The sequence below is a fragment of the Pan paniscus genome, chromosome 15 (assembly GCF_029289425.2).
Source record: "Pan paniscus chromosome 15, NHGRI_mPanPan1-v2.0_pri, whole genome shotgun sequence".
Lineage (NCBI taxonomy): Eukaryota > Metazoa > Chordata > Mammalia > Primates > Hominidae > Pan > Pan paniscus.
In genome coordinates, this window is record NC_073264.2 from 68,595,940 (window position 1) to 68,622,844 (window position 26,905).

Genomic DNA, 26,905 nt, shown 5'->3' on the forward strand with positions numbered 1-26,905 from the left:
CAGCTACAAGCTAATACAAATCTTACTTTATAATGCCCTTTGCCATGTACTTTAAAAAAAAAAAAAAAAATCAAGTAGAGACAGGTCTTGCTATGTTGACCAGGCTGGTCTCAAGCTCTTGGCCAACCCTCCCACCTCAGCCTCCCAAAGTGCTAGGATTATAGGCGTGAGCCACTGTGCCTGGCCAGCCATGTACAGCCATGTTTTTACTACTATCCCTAAGACTTGACTATTTAATGGAGATTCCAACATTTTTTGTTTTAATATGAAAGTGCTAAAGCTTCCCTGAAAACCCCCTGGATACAGCACCATCTGCATATGCCCAAGGACAGCACTCAGGCCCAGCATGGCCCTCTGGGACAGCCCAGCCACTCAGAAGCTGAGAACAGTATGTGGCTGGGGGTGGGAGCTGGCACTCCCCTGTGGATGACCAGGCAGGATGGACCAGAGGTGCTGGTCTGTGCTGATGCCCATGTCCACCTTCCCCACTCCCCTCTGACCACCAGGGTCTCTGAGTAGAGGCCGCTTGGGCCCTTGCTCAAGCTGACAACCTGTGAGGCAGCCAGGCAGCCGAGGAGAAGTGAAAGGGCAGGAGTGGGGGAACTGAAACTCACTGTATGGTGTGGTTTTGGGGGGTGCCCCCCTGGGTCTCCCCCCGGGGCCTCTGCACTGAGAGCATCACAGTGGGCTGCTGTGCTCAGCCTTGCCTCCCCCTCCCCAGCTCCTTCACAAATGGGACCCTCCAACCCTCCCCGATCTGTCCATCTTACCCGCTTCTCCCAGACTGCCGGATGGCGGACAGGGGTCACCTTGACACGTACCTATCACCTTGAGGAAAAGGTTTTAACGGAGCATGTCCGAACCCTCTGGGACTCTCTCTCCACCAGCACCACAAGGACCATGTGCCTGGGGAGTTCAATCCCACCTGTGGAGACTTCTCCCCACCCTAGGCCCTCAGCCACATCCACGGCACAAGTCAGAACTAAAACAGAAACAGAAACCAAAGACCACATCCTGCCGGCACAGCCTGCGGGTTACTGCAGCCAGCTCTGGGAGCCCACTGCCTGCTGAGGTGCAGCCCTGGCAGATGAAGCCCCAGCACTCAGAAAGGCTCCTTTTGAGGGCAGTGTCCCACCAGACACCTCCCACTTCCTGGTCTGCAGGCTTTTTCCCCAGGAAAAACTTAGTTGCAGGGAGGATGAGATGATGGTGTACCTCTTCCTCCAAGTGCATAAGCTGTCCCTAGGCCTCACTGACATTCCCTATCCCCCAAGAGGAGATCCCAGGGGACAGGGAACATGAGGCTCCTTTGAGGACTGCAGGACCTGAACCAGAGGTTCTTGGAACATATGAATGAATGATGAGCCCTTATAGCAACTAACATATGGATGGAACTTAGATCATCTCTCATGATTTTCTCAGGCTCCTGAGGGGCAGGAAGGGCAGAAATGGTCACCTCTATTTTAGAAATGAAAACACAGAGGGTTCAGGACATTAAGAGATTTGGCCAAATCCAAACATTTGATTCAAATCCCAGTCCTCAGCCTCCAGAATCACCCTGTCCCCATACAATGTGCCTTCGAACTGCTTCCCACCCAAATCTCATCCTTAAGGCACATGTCTGCATGCAAGGGTCTTCAAGTCAGTGTAAACTACTTAGTCCGTTCCAAGTAAGCTGCTTATTTTGCTAACTTATAGCTGAGTTTGTCCATGCAGCTTCTGGTCAATATGCCTGAGATGCTGCTGGGACCGTGAAGAAGCAGAGACCACCGGCCTGTTTCGAGCCCCGTCATCTCTCCTGCCCTCCTCTGCAGCCACCATTCTGACTCCTTCTTCCAGACCCTGCTCCCTCCTCACTCCTTTGCGATGCCGTTCCACAACCTCCAGGTCATTCCATCACTGATGTTCCCAGGGGGATCTGACCATCCTTCAACTGAAACATGTCATCCCATCTTAAAATTCTTTCTATGTAGCCGGGCACGGTGGCTCACGCCTGTAATCCCAGCACATTGGGAGGCCGAGGCGGGCGGATCATGAGGTCAGGAGATCGAGACCATCCTGGCTAACACGGTGAAATCCCATCTCTACTAAAAGCACAAAAAATTAGCCAGGTGTGATGGTGGGCACCTGTAGTCCCAGCTACTCGGGAGGCTGAGGCAGGAGAATGGCGTGAACCTGGGAGGTGGAGCTTGCAGTGAGCCAAGATCGCACCACTGCACTCCAGCCTGGGCGACAGAGTGAGACTCCGTCTCAAAAAAAAAAAAAAAAAAAATTCCTTCTATGTGTCTGTTTCCCCCACCACGCTATGAATTTCTTGAGATCATAAAATTTCTGCTGGATGGATGGACAGGCAAGGTGGAGAAGGGCCCAGCTGCATTTAAATTCTTGGGCGACTGAAACATCCAATGTTACTAATCAAACATAGCAATGTCTTGTGTTTTTCTCTAATTTATAGGCCACCATCACAGATAAGCCATACCTGTTGGTTTACTACAGGCAAGGCTGTCTCTGCAGGTGAAGGAAGCAAGGAGTGTGCTCACTCTCCTTTCTCCCATCTCCAGGAGCCATTGCACCACCAGAGAATGAAGAGAGGCAGAGTGGGCGGCCTGGGTTTGCACAATACAGAAGGCATGTCCAACATCACGCAAGGAAGACTGGGGCAGGAACAGACTGTTCCAGGCATCAGGGGAGATACTGCAGGCTCCTACGTGGGCAAGGGGCCAAGTGCAGGTTCAGGTCAGAGAATAACAACTCCTGTTCTGTTATTTCTACAATGTGCTGGCACTCTCAAAAGCCACATCAGTTTTCATGCACATAGGATTCACTTCCCAAAGAGGCTACTGGCAGGAAATTCCCTTCGCACCATTTTCTCTCCTTTCCTATAACTATTTAAGGTAAGCTGAGCTTGCAGGATTGAGTCTCTGCTTCTCTGACCAGAACCTAAAAACCAGATCTCTCTCCCCGGCCCCTCATCATCTCCTTGGCCTGGAACCTAACACTGGAGCCAGAAAGCATGCAGGCAAATACTACCTCTGTTTTTTTACCCCCACTCTCCTTTTCCTTAACACTCCCCAAATCTCCCTGTAAAGGAAAAAAAGTTTTTTCCTTCTGCTCTCACACTCAAAGCAGAACACTTCTGTGACCAGATATGGGGTGGGCGTGGAGGAGGGCAGATATGCCCCCCATATCTGGTCACATTTCTCCAGCGGACACCAACTGGGTCTTCTACAGTTCATTTAAACTCTGATGCTATCTATCCTGAGATAGCAGCAGATCCCACATTTTGAGGGCTCAGTCCCACAAGACTGCCCCCACTTCAGATGCCAGTCACAAGTAGATCGTCACCTATACTTCTGAACAATTGGTTATAAACCAGGGTTCCCATGACCCCCTCCTTGGGTTCTATTAATTTGCTAGGATGGCTCACAGAACCCGGGGAAACACTTACCTTTACTGATTTATCACAAAGGGTGCAGATGAACAACCAGATGCAGAGATGGATAGGGTGACGTATTGGGGGGTCACCCACCAGCACCGCCACATGTTCAGCCACCCAGAAACCTATCAAATCTTATTCAAGAGTTTTTATGTAGCTTGATCTCCACCCTCCCACACCTTTCTTGGAGGTTGGAGGGTGAGGCCAAATGTTCTAATCCTCTAAGCATTTGGTCTTTCTGGAGACTGGCTCCATCCTGAGGCTGTCTAGCCCCTCCACCACCCCACCACTTCCCCAGTAACTTCATTAGCATAAACTCAGGTGTTATCAAAGGTGCTTATTATGAATAACAAAAGACATTCCTTTCACTCAGGAAATTTCAAGGGTTTTAGGAGCTCTATGACAGGGACCCGGGACAAAGACCAAATACATTTCTTATTACACCACACTCTGACCCAGGTGCCCACAAAGTAGAGAAGATGCCTAAAGGCCCACTGGGGAGCCCTCTGGTTACTCAAAGCCCCCAGTTCTTCCCACGTGACTCAGAACAACCACTTTTACTTATCCTAGAGTAAGAAAAGCCCTGAGCACAAATGGATCTGGTAACTTCCTACACCAAGGAGGGGCCAAACTCAACTACAAAAGCAATCAGTATTCCAGATTCCCTGAGGGGAAAGCCTGTGTCTGTCCAGCTCCCCCAGGAAGCAAGGAGAGGCCCAGGCCGTGGGGGCCTGCCTGGCATGGGGAAGGTACATGGAGATGGGAGCCAGGCCCCAACCCCACGGGGCCCTGTCCTTCCCCTCTGTGCCCCTTGCTCTGAGCTTGGAAGCTGCATTGCCCTAGCTGCCTGACATCTCACCCCACTGTCTTCTGTCTCACTTGGAGGCCACCTGTCCTTTCCCTCTCCTCTCCCCCTTCCTCCTCCCCATCTAGCCCACTCTATCTCACATGCCCCTCTCAAAGTCCCCCACTGAGCAAACCCTGACCACCCAACTCCATCACCTTGGAGGGTGGTCTCTGGTCCCATGTCTATTTCCTCCCATTCCCACCCCCGGCAATCAGTAGCTGCTGCTTGCTGCCTGAAAGGCTGGACAGCTGCTGGGCTCTCTAATTAGCTGCCTGGCCGCTGTCCCAGAGTGAGGCATGTGTTACTGTAAAGAGCTGCCTCACCTTGCCTTCATCAATAATCCCCTATGCAGATCCCATCAGGCAGCGGCTGAGAGGCCCTAGAATACTCTGCACATGAGACCAGCAAGCCTTCTCCTGTCAGTCAGAAAAAAGAGGCAGTGGCCTCACAGCCTCACTGGCAAAGTGACCAGGATTTTATCTGGGTTCTCCCCACTACTGCCCATGTCCTTAGGGTGTCCTGGAGGTTACCCTGCCACACTGCACCTTCAGAAGCGATGGGGACCCTGCCCCTTTGTTGCCTCACCAGGGAGGCAGAAAGAAGCCCAGCAGGGCTTTCAGAAGACAAGCCTGGACCGCTCTTATGGTGTGACAACAGGACTCCGCTTTTCACAGCCTGTACAGCCAAGCCACCTAGAGATTTCTAAACAAGGAGGGAACTTAGTCCAAGAAGTCCTGTGGTAGCTGGTTTGTTTATTCAAGGTGTTATATTCCAGCAGTCAACAAATATTTACCGAGACCCAGTGAAGCCCAGGTACTGTACCATGTGTGAACAAGACAATGTTCCTGCCCCCTTGGAGCTCACAGGTAGGTGGGAGATCAGCAATAACTAAGCAGCTCCAAACATACTATAATTTTTAATATTATGCCATGAAGATGGGGAAGGCCAGGTGGGGGAAATAAAGAAACCGGATGCTGGAAGGTGAGTCTTAAATGTTAAGGAGGTAGCATTTGGGCATAGGTTAGAAAGATGAGAAGAAGCTGTGCAAAGAACTTTGGGAAAAGCATTCCAGGCTGAGAGGACAGTTAGTGAAGAGACCCTGAAGTAGGAGAAAGTTAGACAAGTTTGAGAAACAGCAAGGCCAGAGTAGCTGGTGTTAGGCACAGTTTATCTTCAAAGGTTTCAGTTCCTTGTTCTTTGTTCTATTCTGAAAGTAATCTTACCCATCCATCTATCAGCCCTCCCTATCTCTGTTGCACCCAAACACGCCCAAGCATATGCCATCACCTGTGTACTTGTCTTTCCCGTCAAGTGCCCACCCTTGCCTCCTTTGTTGATGTCAACAGTAGCCAATTGGAATTAGTTTAGATTGTGCGGTCCAACCCCAGCCAACACAGGGAGGACACAGGAACAGGGTCTGTGTTAGGGATAAAAACCCCTGCTCTCCTTTGTTCAGTGTGCTCTCGTGATCGTAACTGACACAGGCAGCACCCTTCTGCAGAAGTAAATTGCCTTGCTGAGAAAACTTTTTTTGCCTGAGTGCTGGTTTCACTTTGCGACACCAAGCTTTATTTCCAACACTGAGGGTCAGCGTGCTTTGGATGCTGTCAATACCCTGCCTGTTGGGGTGAGCATCAGGCCCCAGCCTGGCCAATCACAGCACCACATTCCCCTGGTTCTGTGATTGGTTCAGGGATGGATACATGCTCCAATCAGAGCCAATCCTGAGATTCTTGTTGGAATGGCCACAGAGACCACAAAAGAGGCATCCTTTTCTTTTTTGTTTTGGACTTGGAGCTATAAGGATGTCAGTCTGAAATTGACAGGGTAAGGCCAGGGGCAGTGGCTCACACATGTAATAAACTTATTTATTTATTTAAAAATAAATTTTTTTTTAATTGAAGGATGAGAGTTGTTCTGGGGAATCTGTGAGAGTTGCTGTCTGCTCTCCATCTGAACCAATCGGTACTGTTCCTTTCCTTAAGTAACAGTCCACAGGAAAGGCCAACATGCACTCAGCTGGACACTGACCCCAGCCACACCAGGCACCTCCACCATAAGCCTTAAGCCCAACAACCCCTGCCCTTCACTCAGCCCCTTACTGGACAGCTCCATCTACTGAGAAAGCACCCAGTCTTGCTAATGCTTAAAATATGGCGCCAAACAGCACTTAGGCAAGAGTAATTAAAGGGAATGTTATCTCAGTCAGTCTCTCATTAACCATGTAATTAGACTGCTGAAAATAATTAACATTCCTTTTGACAAAGGATAAGAGGACCCATTACATTCATTAGGACAGCCTCAAACCAGCCTGAGAAAGGCCGAGAAGAGAATTTAGAAATGAGACCCAAAGAGGTTATGCAGCTTTCTCAAGGTCACAGTGCTAGTAAGGGCAGGGCTAGGATTTGAAGCCAGGCAGTGTGCCTGTGGGTTCTGTGCTCTATCAGAGAAGCAGCTGTGGGGGCTACAAGGTTTCAGCCAGCAAATCCAGGCACAGGAAGGGCCTTGAATTGGTGGTTATTTAATCTGGAGCAGCCAGGCCAATCGGCCCCGCCCCCACACACCATGCTTATACTCTGGACACGGGTTGAGAGGTAGGGGATGCCTAGACCAGCTCTTGTCAGTGCTTAGCAGGTACATCCCACCCTCCTGTCCACAGCTGGTGATGGCTGGCTGTGGTGCACAGAATCAGCATTCACAGAGAGGTGACCTGAAGACCCCAAGATCCAACAGAGGAACACAGAACGAAGGCTCGCCCAACATTTGACAAGAACCAAGGCTACAGAAGAAGCACCAAATTTTAAAAACAGAAGTGGCCAGATGCAGTGATTCAGGCCTGTAATCCCAGCGCTTTGAGAGGCTGAGGTGGGAAGATTGCTTGAAGTTAGGAGTTTGAGACCAGTCTGGGCAACATAGTGAGACTTTGTCTCTACATAAAAATTTAAAATTAAATAAAGCAAATGGGGCAAAATGTTAATCACAGGTGAATCTGGGTAAAGAGTATATGAGTGTTTTGTACTGTTCTGGCAACTTTTCTGTACATTTGAAATTATTTCTAAATAAAAAGTTTGGAGGCAAAAACATCAGGGACCCTCTTATTAGGACAGAGGGTGGGGCCCAGGAACAGACATGGAGGCAAATCCAGGGAGAACCACACTGGTCATCAGAGGTCTCCACTGGGCACAAAAATTCCAGCTCTGGGGTTTCCGCCTGCCAAATCCCTCCTGGAAACATTTCCTCTTCCAATTTGGCCCTCCTTTTTCTTGCTTCTCCATTGATTTACTCCCACCTCCTCCTCCCAGGATCAACAACCTTGCAGAAGGCATCCATCCTAATGCCAGAAGACGGGGTTAAACTTTGGAGTGTATCCGTATATGTAGTTAATATTTCCTGGAGATATTTTGACACCTGTTTTGTCCACAGCCCATAATAATGAGTCAGGTTACATTTGTTAAACCACAGCCTTCTGGATTTTTTTTTTTTTTCAGATGGAGTTTCACTCTTGTTGCCCAGGCTGGAGTGCAATGGCACAATCTCAATTCAGTGCAACCTCTGCCTCCCAGGTTCAAGCGATTCTCCTGCCTCAGCCTCCTGAGTAGCTGGGATTACAGGTGCCCTACCACCATGCCCAGCTGATTTTTGTACTTTTAGTAGAGATGGGGTTTCACTGTGTTGGCCAGGCTGGTCTTGAACTCCTGACCTCAGGTGATCCACTCACCCCGGCCTCCCAAAGTGCTGGGATTACAGGCGTGAGCCACCATGCCCGGCCAGCCTTCTGGATTTTATATTTTATTTCCCCTAAAGTTACATGCTATTCCAAGTCACACTGCCTGACTTAGGCCTTGAGGCCATGTTCCTACCTTCTGATCTCTCAGGCAGGCTTTCTAGGGTAGGTGCCCCATTTCAACACCTCAGCACCATCACAACCACCTAATTCCAAAGCAAAGCCCTCAGACACAGGCACAGCCTCCTCAGGTTCACTGTCACAGCTGTGTGTGGCCATGTTAGATAACGCACAGCCAAACAGCTGAAAGAGTCTTTACCCACTGTAGTACCAGCTATTCAGGACACTGAGGTGGGAGGATTGCTTGAGCCCAGGAGGGCAAAGCTGCAGTGAGCTGACATGGTGCCACTGTACTCCAGCCTGGGTGACAGAGTGTGACCCTATGTCTTATTATTATTTTTTAAAATTTTGTATCTATTTATTTATTTATTTTGAGACCAGGTTATGAGACTGGCTAATTTTTGTATTTTTGGTAGAAACAGGGTTTTGTCATGTTGCCCAGGCTGGTCTCAAATTCCTGGGCTCAAGTGATCCACCCATCTCGGCCTCCCAAAGTGCTGGGATTACAGGTGTGAGCCACTGCTCCCGGCGTTTTTTTTTTTTTTTTTTTTTTTTTTTTGAGACAGGGTCTGGCTCTGTCACCCAGGCTGGAGTGCAGAGGCACGATCTCTGCTCACTGCAGCCTCTGCTACCCAGGTTCAATAGGGTGTGCGATGACTCTTGAGAAATTAGTTTGTGAAGAAAAGGAGAGAGAAAAGCTGCTGGAAGAGAAGTAGACGTGAGAGAGGTGTCCTCCCTCTCCCTCCCTCCTTTCTTCCTATTCTTTTCCCTTCCCCTTTTCTTTCTTTCTCTCTCTCTCTCTTTCTTTCCTTCCTTCCTCCCTCCTTTCTTCCTATTCTTTTCCCTTCCCCTTTTCTTTCTTTCTCTCTCTCTTTCTTTCCTTCCTTCCTCCCTCCTTTCTTCCTATTCTTTTCCCTTCCCCTTTTCTTTCTTTCTCTCTCTCTTTCTTTCCTTCCTTCCTCCCTCCCTCCCTTCCTCCCTCCCTCATTTCTGTCTTTCTTGCTTGCTTGCTTGCTTGCTTGCTTGCCAGAGTTTCATTCTTGTTGCCCAGGCTGGGGTACAGTGGCGCAATCTCAGCTCACTGCAACCTCTGCCTCCCGGGTTCAAGTGATTTTCCTGCCTCAGCGTCCTGAGTAGCTAGGATTACAGGTGCCCGCCACCACACCTGGCTAATTTTTGTATTTTTAGTAGAGATGGGGTTTCACCATGTTGGCCAGGCTGGTCTCCTGACCTCAGGTGATCCGCCCGCCTCAGCCTCCCAAAGTGCTGGGATTATAGGCCTGAGCCACCGTGCCTTTCTTTCTCTCTCTCTCTTTCAAGATAAGAGAGACCTAAGGATGTTTAAATGGTAAGGAGAAATCACAGCGAGGGAGAGCTCGTGGATGGTGTATATGCTGCGGGCACACACGAATGCCCTGGGTTGTCTGGGGTCATGGGAGGGCAGCACAGTGAGCATCCGTCCCGAGGTTAGGCCAGATGCATGTGTCATGGTCATCCCCTTTACAGAGAGGAGACCCAGGCACGTGGAGTTAAGTGTAACCTGCCTAAGGTCATACAAATACCGAGACACTGTAGCGCAGGCCGAGAACGCAGGTATCCCAGTCCTGGGCCCTCCTTCCAGTGCTGGGATGAGGAAGAACTGACGGGCAGCTCCGTCAGCACCATGGTAGGTGGGGAATGCCACAGATACTTACAAGTGGACACCTGGAATGCAATTCCCACGTGACCAACAAAAGAACTCTCCCACATGACTTTGGAACGTTCTACTGGACATCACAGAGGTAAAATGTCCATTTATAATTATCTATATCAAGATCCTAACTCCCTTTCTAAAATAAACACAGGCGGTTTTTGCACGATTTTAACACATGCTGAGTTGTCTAGGAACACCATTAGCATGCAAAACGGAGGGGATACTGTACTTTGTGTTCTTTTGAGCTTCACCAGGAATGGTTCAGCATTTTGGAAAGTCACGTCAACCCCAGCAGCACCTCTCCTGGTATTTGAGTCACCCACACAGTACACCTGTATCTTGTGGGTGTTTGTGGATGTTACATTCTCGGTGAGTCTATGTAAAGGTTCAAGCATCTGACTGCATCCTTCTGCCTTCTGTATGGTTGTGCCCAAGCAACCACGTATTAGAATACATAATGATGTATTGCTGGGGCTCAGAAACCAATACCTCAAGGTCTCTCTGACCTTCTCCCCACTACCCGTCAACACTCCCAAAGGAGGATGAAGTTCTCTGAAGTTCTTTTATCTGCCTAAGATCCAGAACCACCAAAGAGAACAATTGTTTTTTCTTCTTCTCTGTAAGACCAAGAATGTAACCACACCTGAAAACCACACCTGAACAGACCCTTTACAGATTAATCTCTGTTCCCGATCCATTCATTCCTCCCTCATAATCTTTTATTACTCATCAACAGAATTCCTCTTTGCCCCTCTCCCATACCTGGTTTGCCAAGACGTTCTATAAGCTTCTGAGCCACGATGGGGGGTGGGCAATCACTCTGTGGTTCTCCCTGTGCACACATTAGTAGAGTTTATATGCTTTTTCTCCAATTAATCTGAGTTTTGTGAGTTGATTTTTCAGCAAACCTTCAGAAGGCAAAGGGGAGACTTTGCTTTGACCCCTACAGTATTATAACTAACTTTCCCTTTATTTCTTTCTCCTTTAGAGTATGGTTGAGGCATTATACTGACTCTTAAAAACTTATATTTGCAAATATTTACTAAATAAAAGACAGGGCTACCATTTCAGATAATGTGCCCTAAAAGCAAGGGAAACTGCAATGCCAAGAAAGACGAAGGAATGAGCAGAATTAGGGTGGCTTCAAGTGATCAGTCTCCCAGAATAAAGGCAATGTGTTTTGTTGTTGTTGGTTTTTCTTTTTAAGACAGAGTCTCCCTCTGTCGCCCAGGCTGGAGTCCAGTGGCGTGATCTCGGCTCACCGCAGCCTCCATCTCCTGGGTTCAAGCAATTCTCCTGTCTCAGTCTCTCGAGTAGCTGAGATTATAGGTGCACACCACCATGCCTGATTAATTTTTTTTGTATTTTTAGTAGAGACAGGGTTTCACCATGTTGGTCAGGCTGGTCTTGAACTCCTGACCTCAGCTGATCCACCCACCTTGGCCTCCCAAAATGCTGGGATTACAGGCAGGAGCCACTGAGCCCAGACAAGGCAATGGTTTTATTTATTTATTTATTTATTTATTTATTAGTTATTTAATTTTAGAAACAAGGTCTTGCTCTGTTGCCCAGGCTGGAGTTCAGTGGTGTGATCATAGGTCACCATAAACTCAAACTCCTGGGTTCAAGCAATCTTCCTGCCTTAGCCTCCTAAGTAGCTAGGACTACAGGCACATGGCACAACACCCAGGTAATTTCTTAATTTTTTTGTAGATATGGGGTCCTGCTATGTTGCTCAGGCTGGTCTCAAACTCCTGGCCTCAAGTGATCCTCCTGCCTCGGCCTCCCAAGGCACTGGGATTATAAGTATGGGCCACTGTGCCCCACTAATTGTCTTTTATTGATATCAACTGGGTACACAGACAATGTAGTCAACCTCTGGAGCTTAAGAAAACTATTCAGTTTGGCACCTTTGGGAAATTTCATTTCCCTGATTAATTCAAATTACACTATATCTCAGCGTTTTCCAGCATAGTGACAATAGGTAGAAGACCACAGGTTATCTGTACAGGCCAGGGAAATGATAAATGTTTCAATGTCTGGAGGCAAAGATGTGTTTAGATGAAGTCAAATAAATAGGTGCCAGGCTTGGTCTGTGGAATATCTTCCTTAATGGACAAGAAGATGAGTAAACAGTATGTAAGAGGATGCTTTAGTATATTTATGGAAAATGCTATATCGTGAGGAAGCATGGACAGGAATAGGGGTAGAGAAGTAATGATCCCAGAAGACCTCCAATAGGTTAAAAAGGCAGTGCCAGAAATACTTATGGCTCAGACTCTGAGAAGGGCTGGTTATTTAATGGTGGGGGAAAGGCAGCCTCAATTCCCACAGGCATGACCATCACTGCTAAACAGGGACAAAGGGTTAAAAAAAAAAGATATGCCCTTCAATTGACGGGATAGCTTATTCATCCTCCACCATCTGAGGACACCTGGGGGCTGGGGATTAAGGAGGGGAGTGGTCTCCTGGCCAGTGGAAGGTCCAGAAACAGGACTTTTTAGGCCTGGCTCTACCATTGACACTTGCAACTCCCAGTCATAGCTCCTCTACAGTTTTTGCATCAAAAAAGTGAATAAGGGTACAGAGTCTCTGCCCGTAGTCCCAGCTACTCACGTGGGAGGATACCTTGAGCTATGATCACACCACTGCACTCCAGCCTGGGCAACAGACTGAGACCCTGTCTCTTAAAATAAATAAATAAATAAATAAAAAACAATAGGCCATGTGCGGTGGCTCATACCTGTAATCCCAGCACTTTGGGAGGCCGAGGTGGGTGGATCACGAGGTCAGGAGTTCAAGACCAGCCTGGCCAACATGGTGAAACCCTGTCTCTACTAAAAATACAAAAATTAGCTGGGCGTGGTGGCGGGCGCCTGTAATCCCAGCTACTCGGGAGGCTGAGGCAAGAGAATCTCTTGAACCCGAGAGGCAGAGGTTGCAGGTGAGCTGAGCTCTCACCATTGCACTCCAATCAGGGCAACAAGAGCAACATTCCATCTCAAACAAAACAAAACAAAAACAAAAACTCAATAGAACACTTTAGATTCCTTTATTGTGCGTTTCTGTGTTGCTTTTATGATTTCCCATGTGCGTTTGGATTTTTTTTTTTTTTTTGAGATGGAGTCTCACTCTGTCCCCCAGGCTGGAGTGCAGTGGCGCGATCTCGGCTCACTGCAACCTCCACCTCCCGGGTTCACGCCATTCTCCTGCCTCAGCTTCCCGAGTAGCTGGGACTACAGGCACCCGCCACCAGGCCCAGCTAATTTTTTGTATTTTTACTAGAGATGGGGTTTCACTGTGTTAGCCAGGATGGTCTCGATCTCCTGACCTTGTGATCTGCCCGCCTCGGCCTTCCAAAGTGCTAGGATTACAGGCGTGAGCCACCGCGCCCAGCCTGGATATTTTTTAAAGTTTTAAAACATCCAGTCAAAGCAGCTATAAGAATTAATCAGCAAATTGACTCAAATGAATAGCTGCATCACCTTCCAGATGAAAGTAGAGGAACAAGGTTCATTTGGGATCCAAAGAAACATCCAGGTATAGGAAATGCCTCCAGGTATACTTGGGGGTTAATAATAATAATAATAATAATAATAAAGAAAATGCCTCTAGGAGCCAGCTGCTTTGCATGAGCTAACTTGGCCTAAGGGCAACAGGTCCCAACTAGCTTGAACGAAATGCAAACCTCCAGCAGGTACTCCCTGCCCTGAGGACACACCAGTTCATCCCAGAGTCATGGCAGTGGAGTTAGGAGAAATGGAGGGATTGTCTCACAGGCTAGAACTAGGGTGAGACAAGACATGCACTCAGCTCAGACACAAAATTTAAGGGAGTGCCAAAATATTTAGTAATCAAGATAAACGATATCATATTATTTTTATTTATTTATTTTTGAGACAGGATCTTGCTCTGTTGGCCAGGCTGGAGTGCAGTGGCATGATCACAGGTCACTGCAGCCTCGACCTCCTGGGCTCAAGTGATCCTCCCACATCAGCCTCCCAAGGTGCTGGGATTACAGGCATGAACTGCTGCACCCAGCCAAGATAAATGATATTTTAAAAAATCAAGTTGGTAAGCCATGGCCACAGGCTATAGTTACATTGGAGCCAGGGCTGGGATTAGGGACAGGCCAATGAGGCAGGGTCCCAGGTGAGGTTCTGTTATGTTTGAAGAGCCCAAAGACCTGTCCGGCTCCAGTGCCAAAGGCATCTCTGTTGAGGAAGGTCGTATAGCACCAAAGTCCCCTATCTAAAACCCTTGGAATTCAGAATTCTAAAGATTTTTTAAAAGGCAATGTAGAGCACATATCATAAATTACATAATCCTCACAGCAGGGTCTGGGGCAGCACCTACTAATCAAGCACATTCACGTTTCTATGGTGACATCTATGAATATTCATACCGTGCGGTGTGAGCCTCTGTTAGACCAAGTCAGATTCTTCTGTCACTTGAGTGAAAGAAAATCTTTTGGTTTTATAGTGCTTCAGATTTCAAAATTGCAGATAAAGGACTGTGGGCCTTAATAGCATGACGTTAGGTCTCCTAAAGAAAAAAGGCAACAGACTGGGCGCTGTGGCTCACACTTGTAATACCAACACTTTGGGAGGCCAAGGTGGGTGGATCACATGAGGTCGGAAGTTCGAGACCAACCTGAACAACATGGAGAAACCCTGTCTCTACTAAAAATACAAAAATTAGCTGGGTATGGTGGCATGCGCCTGTAGTCCCAGCTACTCGGGAGGCTGAGGCAGGAGAATCACTTGAACCTGGGAGGTGGAGGTTGCAGTGAGCCGAGATCGTGCCATTGCACTCCAGCCTGGGCAACAGAGTGAGACTCCATCTCAAAAAAAAGAAAAGAAAGAAAAAAAAAGAAAAAAATGCAACAGATAGGACCCAAAATTTTGTTATAAACTTGTGCTGAGAAAAGAACTGCAAAGTCCTTGCTGGTGATCACCCAGAAGGTGATTTCTTTCTTTCTTTTTTTTTTTTTTGAGACTGAGTTTTGCTTTGTTGTCCAGGCTAGAGTGCAATGGCATGATCTCAGCTCACTGCAACCTCCGCCTCCGAGATTCAAGCAATTCTCCTGCCTTAGCCTCCCGAGTAGCTGGGATTACAGCCATGTGCCACCACGACTGGCTAATTTTGTACTTTTAGTAGAGACGGCATTCCTCCATGTTGGTCAGGCTGGTCTCAAACTCCCGACCTCAGGTGATCCACCCACCATGGCCTCCCAAAGTGCTGGGATTATAGGCGTGAGCCACCGCGCCCGGCCCCAGAAGGTGATTTCTAAAGGTCAGTCAAAGCCAAAGCAGAGTGACCACAGGGCTTATTTCCCAGCAGCCAACCAACCAACCTTATTAAATACTTTCTGTGTGTAAAACCTTGTACAGGGTCCTGAAATGTATTAAGATATACAAAACAAAGTTCCAGCCTTTGGGAGCTTAAAAATTAGTGGAGACAATATGGTAAGCAAAACAACCATGGAATATTAAAAACTGAAGGGATATCATCCGGACACACACTTTAAAGATGAAACCAATGTTCAGGGAAGTTGAGAGCCTTGCGTAAGTTAGCAGACAAGCAGATAACCGCACGCTAACAAGCAGATAGTGGCGCTGCACGGAGAGATCAGGATCTGTGTTTGCCAACTGTTGTTCACTGTCCTTTGCATAAAAGCACATAATAATTGTGACCTGGTGACAAAATGACAAGAGGAGTTTAAAGATCCTAACAGAAGTGGTTTTGGTTAAACAAACTTTTGCAGCAGAGATGGTCTCTGGCTTCTAAAAGGACTACAATTTGGGTAGGCAGCAAGGCAGGTGAGTGCCCTTCAGGCAGTGGAACAACTGAAGCAGGGGTGGGCATGTGTATGCCAGATTAGTTGTGCAAGTGGATTAGGCTCTAGGAAAGGGCATAGAAGGATTTCCTGGGGGCGCTGGGGAGATACGTTTGGAAAAGCGTGTAAAGGCTATGGAGAGCTTGAATGACAGGGCGAAGGACGTCAATTACCTCCTAAGGCAGCATTTCCCATCCCTGCATGCCACCTTCATGACTCGGCATGGCTGCCCACTGCCCTGCGGGAAATGACAGAGGGTAGTAGTTTAACAGTCCACACTCTGGAGTCAGATTCTTTCCATTCAAATCCCAGCTTTGACACCAATTATGTGACTTGGACATGCTGCTTCACCTCTCTGCCTCAGCTTACTTATTTTTTTAATTATTTTTATTTTTTATTTATTTATTTTTGAGACAGAGTCTAGCTCTGTCACCCAGGCTGGAGTACAGTCGTGCGATCTCAGCTCACTGCAACCTCCACCTCCTGGGTTCAAGCAATTCTCCTGCCTCAGCCTCCCGAGTAGCTGGGATTACAGGTGCTCACCACCATGCCTGGCTAATTTTTGTATTTTTAGTAGAGACAGGGTTTCACCATGTTGGCCAGGCTGGTCTTGAACTCCTGACCTCGTGATCCGCCTGCCTCAGCTTCCCAAAGTGCTGGGATTACAGGCGTGAGCCACTGTGCCCAGCCTATTTTTTAATTTTAATTTTTATTATTTTTGAGACAGGATCTCGCTCTGTCACCCAGGCTGGAGTGCAGTCGTGCGATCTCGGCTCACTGAAGCCTCTGCCTCCTGGGTTCAAGTGATTCTCCTGCCTCAACCTCCTGAGTAGCTGGGATTACAGGTGCCCACCACCATGCCCAGATAATTTTTGTATTTTTAGTAGAGATGAGGTTTCACTGTGTTGGCCAGGTTGGTCTCGGACTTCTGACCTCAAGTGATGCACTTACCTCAGCCTCCCAAAGTGCTGGGGTTGCAGGCATGAGCCACCGTGCCCAGGCTCAGTTTGTTTGTAAAATAGAGAAAATATAAGTACCTTCCTCATGAGGATTAAGTGAGAAAGCATGTTTACTGTACTACAAACAGCAACCTGGCATTATAAGCTATCAATAAATGTCAGTTGTTGTCACTAACCTTTTCATTTAAGTCAGTTTTTTTTTTCAGTTATATATGTACTGTAGCCTTGTTCTAAGCAATAATATCCACAAAATCATGGGCTTATTGTGACAATGATGGTTTTGATGATACACATATATCAAGATGTTAAATCAAAAAAATAAATAAAAAACAATAGGCCATGTGCGGTGACTCACACCTGTAATCCCAGCACTTTGGGAGGCCGAGGTGGGTGGATCACGAGGTCAGGAGTTCAAGACCAGCCTGGCCAACTTGGTGAAACCCTGTCTCTACTAAAAATACAAAAATTATCTGGGCGTGGTGGCGGGTGCCCATAATCCCAGCTACTCGGGAGTCTGAGGCAGGAGAATCTCTTGAACTTGAGAGGCAGAGGTTGCAGGTGAGCTGAGATCTCACCATTGCACTCCAATCAGGGCAACAAGAGCGACACTCCGTCTCAAACAAAACAAAACAAAAACAAAAACAAAAACACAATAGAACACTTTAGATTCCTTTATTGTGCATTGCTGTGTTGCTTTTATGATTTCCCAAGTGCGTTTGGATATTTTTTAAAGTTTTAAAACATCTAGTCAAAGCAGCTATAGGAATTAATCAGCAAATTGACTCAAATGAGTAGCTGCATCACTTTCCAGATGAACACCAAGGTGCACCAAGATGCAACAGGTATAATGCTCGTAAGTGTGACACCAAAGAAGGATGCGCATTTTCAAAAGAGGTGCGCAAGGGCCCCTCTCTCAAGCTGAGGGTATAGAGGGTCAGAATGGGCAGAGACTGGGGAAAAATCTTTGTGGAGGAATTTTGGGGTTGCTGTTAGTGCGCTGTGATATCTCACCCTGTCCCCATAGAAAACTGGCCTTCCTGTCAAGCTGGTGAGAGGGGAATTCACCAGGACCACTCAGGAAACTTGATGTCTGTCCCCTGCAACTGGGAGGACATGGTGGACTGGCATCTATTCACCTCTTGAGACATCCAAAGGGTGGGACACAAGTTGGCCATCTGCTGTTGGAGGAGCCAAGGGAGACTGCTGAGCTGGGGTCAGCCTGCCTTCCCAGGTTCACTGCGCCCAGGGATGTGTGATTGTTTCCTTGAACTAATGTGGGCCACATGCACTAATGTGGGCTGGCATGAGGTCAGAGCAGGTCTTCTCTGAGATGGTCTCTTGGGCAGACTGAAGGACCTTAGCTGAAAGAGGCTAGAGGTGAACCACTGGATTTCAGGGGCTGAGGAAGGAGCAATGATCTAGAATAGAGGATAATTTGCTCTTTTTTTTTTTTTTAAACAGATTCTTGCTCTGTTGCCCAGGCTGGTATGCAGTGGTGCGATCTCAGCTCACTGCAACCTCTGCCTCCAGGGTTCAAGCAATTCTCCTGCATCAGCCTCCCTGGGATTACAGGCGCCCGCCACCATGCCTATCTAATTTTTGTATTTTTAGTAGCGACAGGGTTTCCACCATGTTGGCCAGGCTGGTCTCGAACTCCTGACCTTGGGTATCCGTCCATCTCAGCCTCCCAAAGTGTTGGGATTACAGGTGTGAGCCACCTCACCTGGCTGATAATTTGTTCTTTTCAAGACAATAGAAGTGAGACATCCCAGCAATTGGGAGGGTAAGGAGAGTTCTCTGAGAATCCGATAAAAATATGGACCAGGAAGCTGGAAGCCAGCAGAGTGTACCCAGTGAGCACTTTCCTGCCCCTCCCAGTCCAGTGACAAAGGAGTGGATGTATTTTTATTTTATTTTATTTTCTGCTTCATAAAGCGGGTGTATTTTGTACCTAGTTGAGACTATGCTTGTAAGACTTAAAGTGATCACAGAACCGTCTCCTATGAATAACCAGAAAAGTTACAGGGCCTACGTTTTCACCCTAGACCAGGGAAAGAACTAATCCCACTGGATAAACATAAAGAGACAGTGGGAGGCAAAATGAAGTTGCTTGATGAGTACACTCCAATGAGTCATGTTTCTTTACACTCATTAGAAACATAGCTATTAAAATGAAATGTTTGTCCTTGTACCAAATGAAATCATCTCTCATCCCCCCAGTAGCATGGTACCCCCCATAAAAATAATGGGGATAGGGGAATAAGAGGTGAGGAAAATGTAAGACAGGTAGGGATGGAAAATATTGGTTTGGTGGGTTCAATGGGAACTCATTTGCTCCTCAACCTTGAATATGATGAAATGAAAATAGAAGGAATGAAAGAATCCAAGGGTCCTTAGAAAATGGCTTTGTTTGGGCCAGGCGTGGTGGCTCATGCCTGTAATCCCAACACTTTGGGAGGCCAAGGCAGGCAGATCATGAAGTAAAGAGATCGAGACCATCCTGGCCAACGTGGTGAAACTCCATCTCTACTAAAAATACAAAACTTAGCTGGGGGTGGTGGCATGCACCTGTAGTCCCAGCTACTCAGGAGGCTGAGGCAGGAGAATGGCTTGAACACGGGAGGCGAAGGTTGCAGTGAGCCGAGATCGTGCCACTGCATTCCAGCCTGGCGACAGGGCCAGATTCCATCTAAAAACAAAAAAGGAAAGAAAGAAAAAGAAAAAGCCTTGTTCAAAGGGAACTGAAGATAGCCTAGCCATAGCCCAATTCCATGAACAAAGAAGACGTGGCCCCTGAGTTCCTGGGCTGAGTATATGGTTTGGCCTTGCCCTTTCAGGTAGTTAGGGCAACAGAGGGGGTTATATTCTCGCTAACACTGAGTTGCCCAGAAAGCACCAGCTAAATTAGCCAGGTGCTAATATAGGTGGTGCAACTACAGTCCTAGCTACTTGGGAGGCTGAAGTGGGAGGATTGCTTGAACCCAGGAGTTCAAGGCTACAGTGAGCTATGATTATGCCACTGCACTCCAGCCTGGGTGACAGAACAACATCCTGTCTCTAAAATAAACAAAAACAAAAACAAAAAACATCAACCAGAGACCTCAAGTTCTGGAGACCCAAGTGGCAGAGGAGCAGGGATAGGGGGAAGAATCCCGGACTGAAGCAGACCCTGGAGTCCCCAGGGTCTCGATCTTTTGTCCAAGCTGGAGTGCAGTGGTGTGGTCACAGCTCATTGCAGCCTCGACCTCCCAGGCTTAAGTGATCCTCCCACCTCAGCCTCCCAAGGAACTGGGAGTACAGACATGCGCCACCACGTCCAACTAATTTTGTGTAAAGACAAGGTCTCACTGTGTTGCCTGGGCTGGTCTTGAACTGGCAAGTGATTCTCCTGTTTCCATCTCCCAAAGTGCTAGGATTACAGGTGTGAGCCACCCTGCCTGGCTCAGTTTAAGTTTTAAGACAAGACATAAAGGTTGCTCCCCATGACATAGGAATGGTGAGTATAAGGGTGTACAGACACCACCTCTCAGCTGCCCCACTGAAGCGGTTAAAAGAGCAACGACTGGGCTGGGCATGTTGGCTCACGCCTGTAATCCCAGCACTTTGGGAGGCTGAGGCCGGCGGTTCACCTGAGGTTGGGAGTTCCAGACCAGCCTGACCAACATGGAGAAACCCTGTCTCTACTAAAACTACAAAATTAGCCGGACGTGGGGGCGCACGCCTGTAATCCCAGCTACTCGGGAGGCTGAGGCAGGAGAATTGCTTGAACCCGGGAGGTGGAGTTTGCTGTGAGCCGAAGTCACATTGCACTCCAGCCTGGGCAGCAAGAGCTAAACTCCATCTCAAAAAAAAAAAAAAAGAGCAATGACTGGTCCTAGTCCCCCTTCTTGAGAAGGGGCTTCCTCCAGCTCTGACTTTGCCCCCTAGCTCCCAGTTTGGCTTCTTTCTCCTTCAACACCATCTCTTCCCTCCCAGCTCTGACTTCTGACAGTTCCAGACCAGCTGAGTTATTTCCTGAAAAAGGCTAGAACCTCAGCCTTTCTCAGGAAAGGCTGGATCATCTAGCATTATTACCTGAAGAGAGGTTAGAGAATATCTTGTCCAAACGGTAAGAAAACTAAAAGCCAAAAAACTTGCATCACACGCCCAGAGTCACTGAGCTGTGAGGAGAACCCAAGTCTCCTGACCCCTTGCACACTGTTCCATCATACAGCCTCACGCTAGCTCTCCAAGAGGGGTCAGCTCACCTTCCTTGGACCACCACCTTAACCCTCATTCCTCTTCCATGAATACTTCAAAATGGTGGAAGAGGCCAGGTGTGGTTCTGCACCTGTAGTCCCAGCTACTTGGAAGGCTGAGGCTAGAGGATCCCTTGAGCCCAGGAGATAGAGGGATAGAGGCTTCATTGAGCTAGGATTGTGCCACTGCACTCCAGCCTGGGTGACAGAGCAAAAGCTTGTCTCAAAAAAAAAAACAAAAAAACAAAACAAAACAAAAAAACAGAAGACAATTAACTTGCTTGGAACAAACAAGAATGGATCCCAATCTACTAGCTGGTCACCTTTGAATGGAGAAATCAGTGGCTATAAATACTTTCTCAGAAGAACAGAATAATCTCATGTTTGCTGTGCTTTGCTCAGTGTAGCTGGGACCCCAGAGTCATAATCAGGTCTCCACAGCTGAATTATAATGATGGGCAGGGAAAGGCCCAGAAACTAGGTTGGAGGATGAGGATTGGGGTCAAGAATCTGCAAAGATAAGCTTCTATGACTAGTGGCAGTAGGACAACAGAAATAAAAATGTTGCCCAAACAGACCGTTAAGCAAGAGGAAGATTTTGGTTTCAAAATGAAATGGGGTTTATGAGAGGTATTCCTATGCCAAGCAGAAAGCGTGTTCCCTTTACAGTAACTCCCAGGCCATCTGGTCTACTTCCCTCCTGCAGGGTACAGACCTCTCCTTACTGAACATTCATTGAGATGATGTTTTTCAAACGAGAATCTGTACTTCTGTCTCCTTTTAACTAGTTGTGTTTAATCCACATCAACTCTCTCTTTTTTTTTTGAGATGGAGTTTCACTCTTGTTGTCCAAGCTGGAGTGCAATGGCGTGATCTCTGCTCACTGCAACCTCCACCTCCCAGGTTCAAGCGATTCTCCTGCCTCAGCCTCCCAAGTAGCTGGGACTACAGGCACGAGCCGCCATGCACAGCTAATTTTTGTGTTTTTAGTAGAGATGGGGTTTCACCATGTTGCTCAGGCTGGTCTTGAACTCCTGACCTCAGGTGATCCACCCACCTCGGCCTCCTAAAGTGCTGGGATTACAGGCATGAGCCACCGCACCTGGTCAATTCTCCTTTTTATGTGTTAACCTATACTGCCTCCACTTTTACCCTCTCCCCAACATTTGGTCTATTATCTGATCCAAGCTTATAAAACACAATAGATTCAGACTGGCTGGGAGATGTGGCTGATCCCTGTAATCCCAGCACTTTGGGAGGCTGAGGCAGGAGGATGGCTTGAGGCCAGGAGTTTGAGACCAGCCTGTGCAACATAGCGAGTTATAAAGACTCTGTCTCCATATAAACAATTTTAAAAGTAGCTAGGTATGGTGGCACATGCCTGTAGTCCTAGGGAGGCTGAGGCAGGAGGATCACTTGAACCCAGGAGTTCAAGCCTGCAGTGAGCTATGATTGTGCCACTGCACTAAAGCCTGAGCGACAGAGAGAGAACCCGTCTCTAAAAATAATTTTTTATTAAAAAAAAAAAAAGAATCAGATAGATCTCAATTCAAATCCCAGTTTAGACACTTACTAGCTGTATGATATGGGTGATCACTTTATCTTGCAGAGCCTCAGTGTTTCCAGCTGTGAGATGGGGATAATTAATAGTAGCTATCTCATTGATATGAGAAAAGAACATATGTAAATGCTTAGCCTAATAAATGGTGATTGTCATTATTATTGCCATGATCACTGAAGCCAGCTGAAGCTCTATTTGTGGAATTAAGTCTCAGAGGGCTGAAATGGGCTGTCCAAGGTCACACAAGTGAGTGAGTCAGGGAGGGATCCCAGATTTCCTGATTCCTGAAGCCTTTGCCAACCATCAGCTCACACACAGACAAATCATTGCCCAATGACCTAGAAATCTGGGTATCTGATCACATCCAAGTACCACAGCTGGTGATTTAATAAGCACTCACCATGTGTTAGAAACTGTGCAGGCTATATGAAAGCTTTATAGCATCTATAGGTCAGTATAAGAAGGTCATCTCATTGCTTATGCCAAACTAAAAAAAAAAGAAAAAGAAAACAAGACAAAAATCTGGAACCGCTGCTTGTGTTGCCCAGTGGTAATGATATTTCTTGTCCATGTGTGTTTTAAGAAAGTAGATGAAAGTAAGACCAATGCTCTGGCTGCCTTATTCCTGGCTTTGAAAAGGCCGTTTTGATTGGGAACAAGGGGAAGACAGATACTAAGGACTTAGGGACTAAAATGGGGTTTGGCCAAGGACAGCAATGAAAAAGGAGATGGGGGTTGTCAGTGGGCTAAAAACAAGTCCCTGTCGGTGCTCTGAAGAATGGCAGTTACTGTCAGCAAGGTGGGCTTCTCGCTGCACCAGGGCCTGTCCCTCCACTGACTGTGCAAGCAATGAAACCATGGAGCCCCAGGAAGCACATTTTATCTTGAAGCATGAATCACCCCTCAGAAGTCTAGAAAAGAATCCTCTCTTTGTGGCCCTCCAATCTCCTTGGCTGGCATCCCTAGCTCCTCAGGGCTGATGTCAAGGCCTTACTAAAACTCAGGGTGAGTGACCTTTCCAATGGAAATGGATCATTCCAGAAGCTCATGTGACAGGGGTGCCTCTTAATAACTGAAAGGAAACAATGAATGAATGGGCCAGCTAGATGGCATTCGTCATTCAAGTCTAACTGCAAAAGCAGTCAGAAGTGGATAATCCAGTATGTTCTGAATGAGGGGCTTTTGGAAAGCAAAGGAATGGCAGAAAGTGATCTCTCCCCTCATCTTTTCATATTTATTAGCTCTCCCTACATTAATTGACAGCTGAAGTCTTATTTAAAAAAACAAAAAACAAAAAAAACTGTCATGCTTCTAGAAGATGGAGCAGCCGGAAGGAGCAATCTGAGGACCCGAGACCTGTCCGTGTAGATGGTTTGCCCTCATTTCAAAGATGCTGTCTCTTCTATAATACCAGCCACACTGGGAGCCGAGAATCCCGAAAAAAATATTAAACTCCCTACTGGGAAGCCAGCAGAGTAAAGGATGGTGAAAAGCTGGATGTTCAAAAACGTGAATTGTCAATGACTTTGGTTGTTCCTCAAATTGCCAGACTGGATTGTGATCCAAAGGTAAGTGGAAGCACCAAAATCAGAGGAGGGTGGAAAGTCGCCTTTCAGAACCATCCTTTGAAGGAGCAGGGGGCCGGCATCACTCTGTGACCTCCGCTCCACTACATTTATACATAGGGGAACTGATGTTAAAATGAGCCTGAAGTATAGCCTCACAGGGGAGGAGAGCCGAAGTCCACACTGTGTATAAATGCAGCCTGATGAATGGGAAAACAGGGAAAGGAGCAAACCCTCTTTTCCATCTTGGAAATGTGATGGTTGACTTAGCCTCAGTTCTATCTATGGATGTGTGTGTCGGGGTGAAAACCACTGCCTTTTCCTTGAATCACAGCAGCATGGGGCATCCCACAGCTCAAAGTCTGAGGCAAATATACGTCTTGAACCAAACACCCTGGTACTGATGTAAATTCTGGTACGTAAATTCTGAGTGCATCTTTATCTTATAGCAGAAAAGTATAACCTATGGATCTACTCGGGTACTTGATTTTAAACGCTCTTAAATCCCAGGAAAGGAAAACTTCCCCAACACATGCATTCTCACACACCACAGCCAGTGTGACAACTCTCAGTGGGACTCAGTTTCCCTAAGGGGAACCAAACCAAAAGTGCCCCCCTCCTACCCCTTCCCTAGAAATCAGCTTACACTTTACTTTTCAAATACAAAGCCTGATTTCTGAGAAGTGATGTAGAGTAAGAAGAAGATCTGGCCAATAGAGGCTGAAATTCCTCAGCTCAGAACATGAGAATCCTGTCTGATATTCCCTCCTTAGCCAGGTGTTGCCACAAAGGGAGCTAAGACTTTGCCAGGTCAGAAATTATCCTTGCCTTAAAAGGAATGTTCCTGCAATGCAAAAATACACCCAAACCACCTTGTCTGTATATAGGAGGTAGGGAGATGGGGGAGGAGAAAAGTAAAAGCATACAAACTTGAAAACAGCCAGGCTCTGGGAGGGTTAGCTATCCCTTCCCTCCCCTCAAGGACAGCCAGATCTGATATAGTTGCCGATAAGACCAAGCTGCCTCACTCTACTGCCCTTACCCAGGTCTTTCCTTATGACATCAGAGTCCCCAACATCATCGGAGACCCTCCTCAGAAACTGGAAGGTGACAGTCACTAACATTCTAGCTGGAAACTGTACACCAGGAAAAAGCCCACCAGGAAGGAGCTCCAAGCCATCCTGGGAGGTAAGCAGAAAAAAAAACTTGCTGCCTAAGTGCTGCAGCGAGAGCTTTTCTGATAAAAACTACACTTTTAAAACCAACACTGAGCTTTGCCTATCACAAAAGCTGTAATTTGGTCCCTTCCTGTAAAATGACACCTTTCCCTTTAGAAACAATATGTAAATCTGATACAACCGAAATAAACACAGTATAAGGCTCACTAACTCATTTAATATCTTTCATTCAAGGACTTGAGGGTCTTAAATCACTTTATAAATGTAAAAATTCATGCCTCATCACTTCAAAACAGGAAGTTAGGAGAGTATCAATTTCCCATCTTAAGGTCAGTACATTTGAGGAACATGCCACGGAAAAGCCCATCCTCTAACCACTGGAGGCTCGGAGGTCAGGCCTCCATATCATTATCCTCAGCTCCGAATAAATAGTTTGGGACAAACCAATAAAGCCCCTCCAGTGGGGAATTGAGTGAAATCAATCCTGCCTGCCTGTTAGAGTGGGAAGGTCCATAGAAGTGGGCCTAGCTGTGCTTCTCTGGTCCAGTACCTGCATCTGACTTTAGCCACAAATTGCAGGGCCACAAATCTATAGCTCAGGGGACTCAGTTTTCTCCTGCTACTCCTTATTGGTCCTGGAACCTCCGTTGCTCCTGTACCTATAAGTGGCCAAAATCAACACTAAAAAAGCCTGTTGTCCCCACCCAACGCCTGCCACGCTGTGTCCCCAGTTGCCTATATCTGTCTCCAAACACAAAGCCCCTGATGGGGGCTAAGTGTCATCTCAGCACACCCCTGAGCAAGGTGTCTCTAGAGCAAAGTGTCCTGACAGGCCCACCCTGGCCCAACCTACTTGTATCCTTGTATCATCAGGTCATTCACACGGGCAGGCGGGAGAGTCCTCCACTAGTCTAGGGCCCTCCAGTGCCTTCTGTCTCACAGGGAAGCAGATGTATCTGTCTTCCAACCAGGGAAAAAAATCTGAGCTCCCAAAGGGCTATCCTGCCACAGGATAGGAGCTGGTGGTCACATGTAAGCCAGCTCAGAACTGAAGGCACCTTGTTCCTGGAGACATAAGGCCAAGCACTGGGGACCTGGAACCTGGCCCATTTGTTTTCTAGAGAGAAAGACACTGTACCACCCCCAAGGCAGGTTGCTTGGCCCTCCCTTGATCCCTCTTCCTGGTACAGCAGAGAGAAACTCAGGCCTCTCAATTACCCAAGGCTGATAGCCACAGCAATAGCTCACTTATTACTAGGGTGCTGAGAACACACGAGAATTGGTGAGCAGAGCCCCCAAGTTTACACCAGCAGAAAGCTGCCTGGGGTCCTGCTCTTTCCCTCCAGGGAGAGCCTTGAGCAGTGCCCGAACACTCTGCCCTCCTATCTCCAAGCTCTGTACCTAAGGCAGCCAAACACCCCCAGGGAAACCCTGGGGAAAGAAAGGAGACAGTCCCCGGGAAGGAAGGGAAAGGGGTCCGTTTCTGACTGAGCATAGAAAGAGGGAAAGGAAGATACCTGGGAAAGAGGCCAATGTCTCCCTGCCCTTGCCAGGAACCGGGCTGTAACACTCCCCATCCCAGCCAGGCATCTCTCACGGAGGACCAGAGATCAGGGAGGGCAGGTGAAGAGCTGGCAGCCAGGGGGCTGGGCTGGGCCCCAGGACACGGACCTGGGGAGTGGAGGGCGCCTAGGTGTGGGGTCCACCATCACCCAGTTTTTCCATGCACCCTGGGGAGAAGGCGG

At 47.6% G+C, this 26,905-nt stretch overlaps 1 protein-coding gene across 5 annotated transcripts in view; it reads right to left on the minus strand.

Moving 5' to 3' along the window:
* The window catches only part of TMEM229B (transmembrane protein 229B), a 45,347-nt gene that overhangs the window by 17,434 nt on the left and 1,008 nt on the right, over window positions 1-26,905 (minus strand). The window contains exon 1 of one of the 5 annotated variants that reach the window (XM_034937157.3): window positions 26,678-26,811. The exons of 2 other annotated variants lie outside the window; for them this stretch is intronic. The gene's annotated coding sequence lies outside the window, so the exon portion shown is untranslated. Of the gene's footprint in view, window positions 1-821; window positions 986-15,832; window positions 16,593-26,677; window positions 26,812-26,905 lie in introns of those variants that run through there. 2 more of the 5 variants (XM_063596256.1, XM_063596257.1) reach the window with 2 other exon arrangements.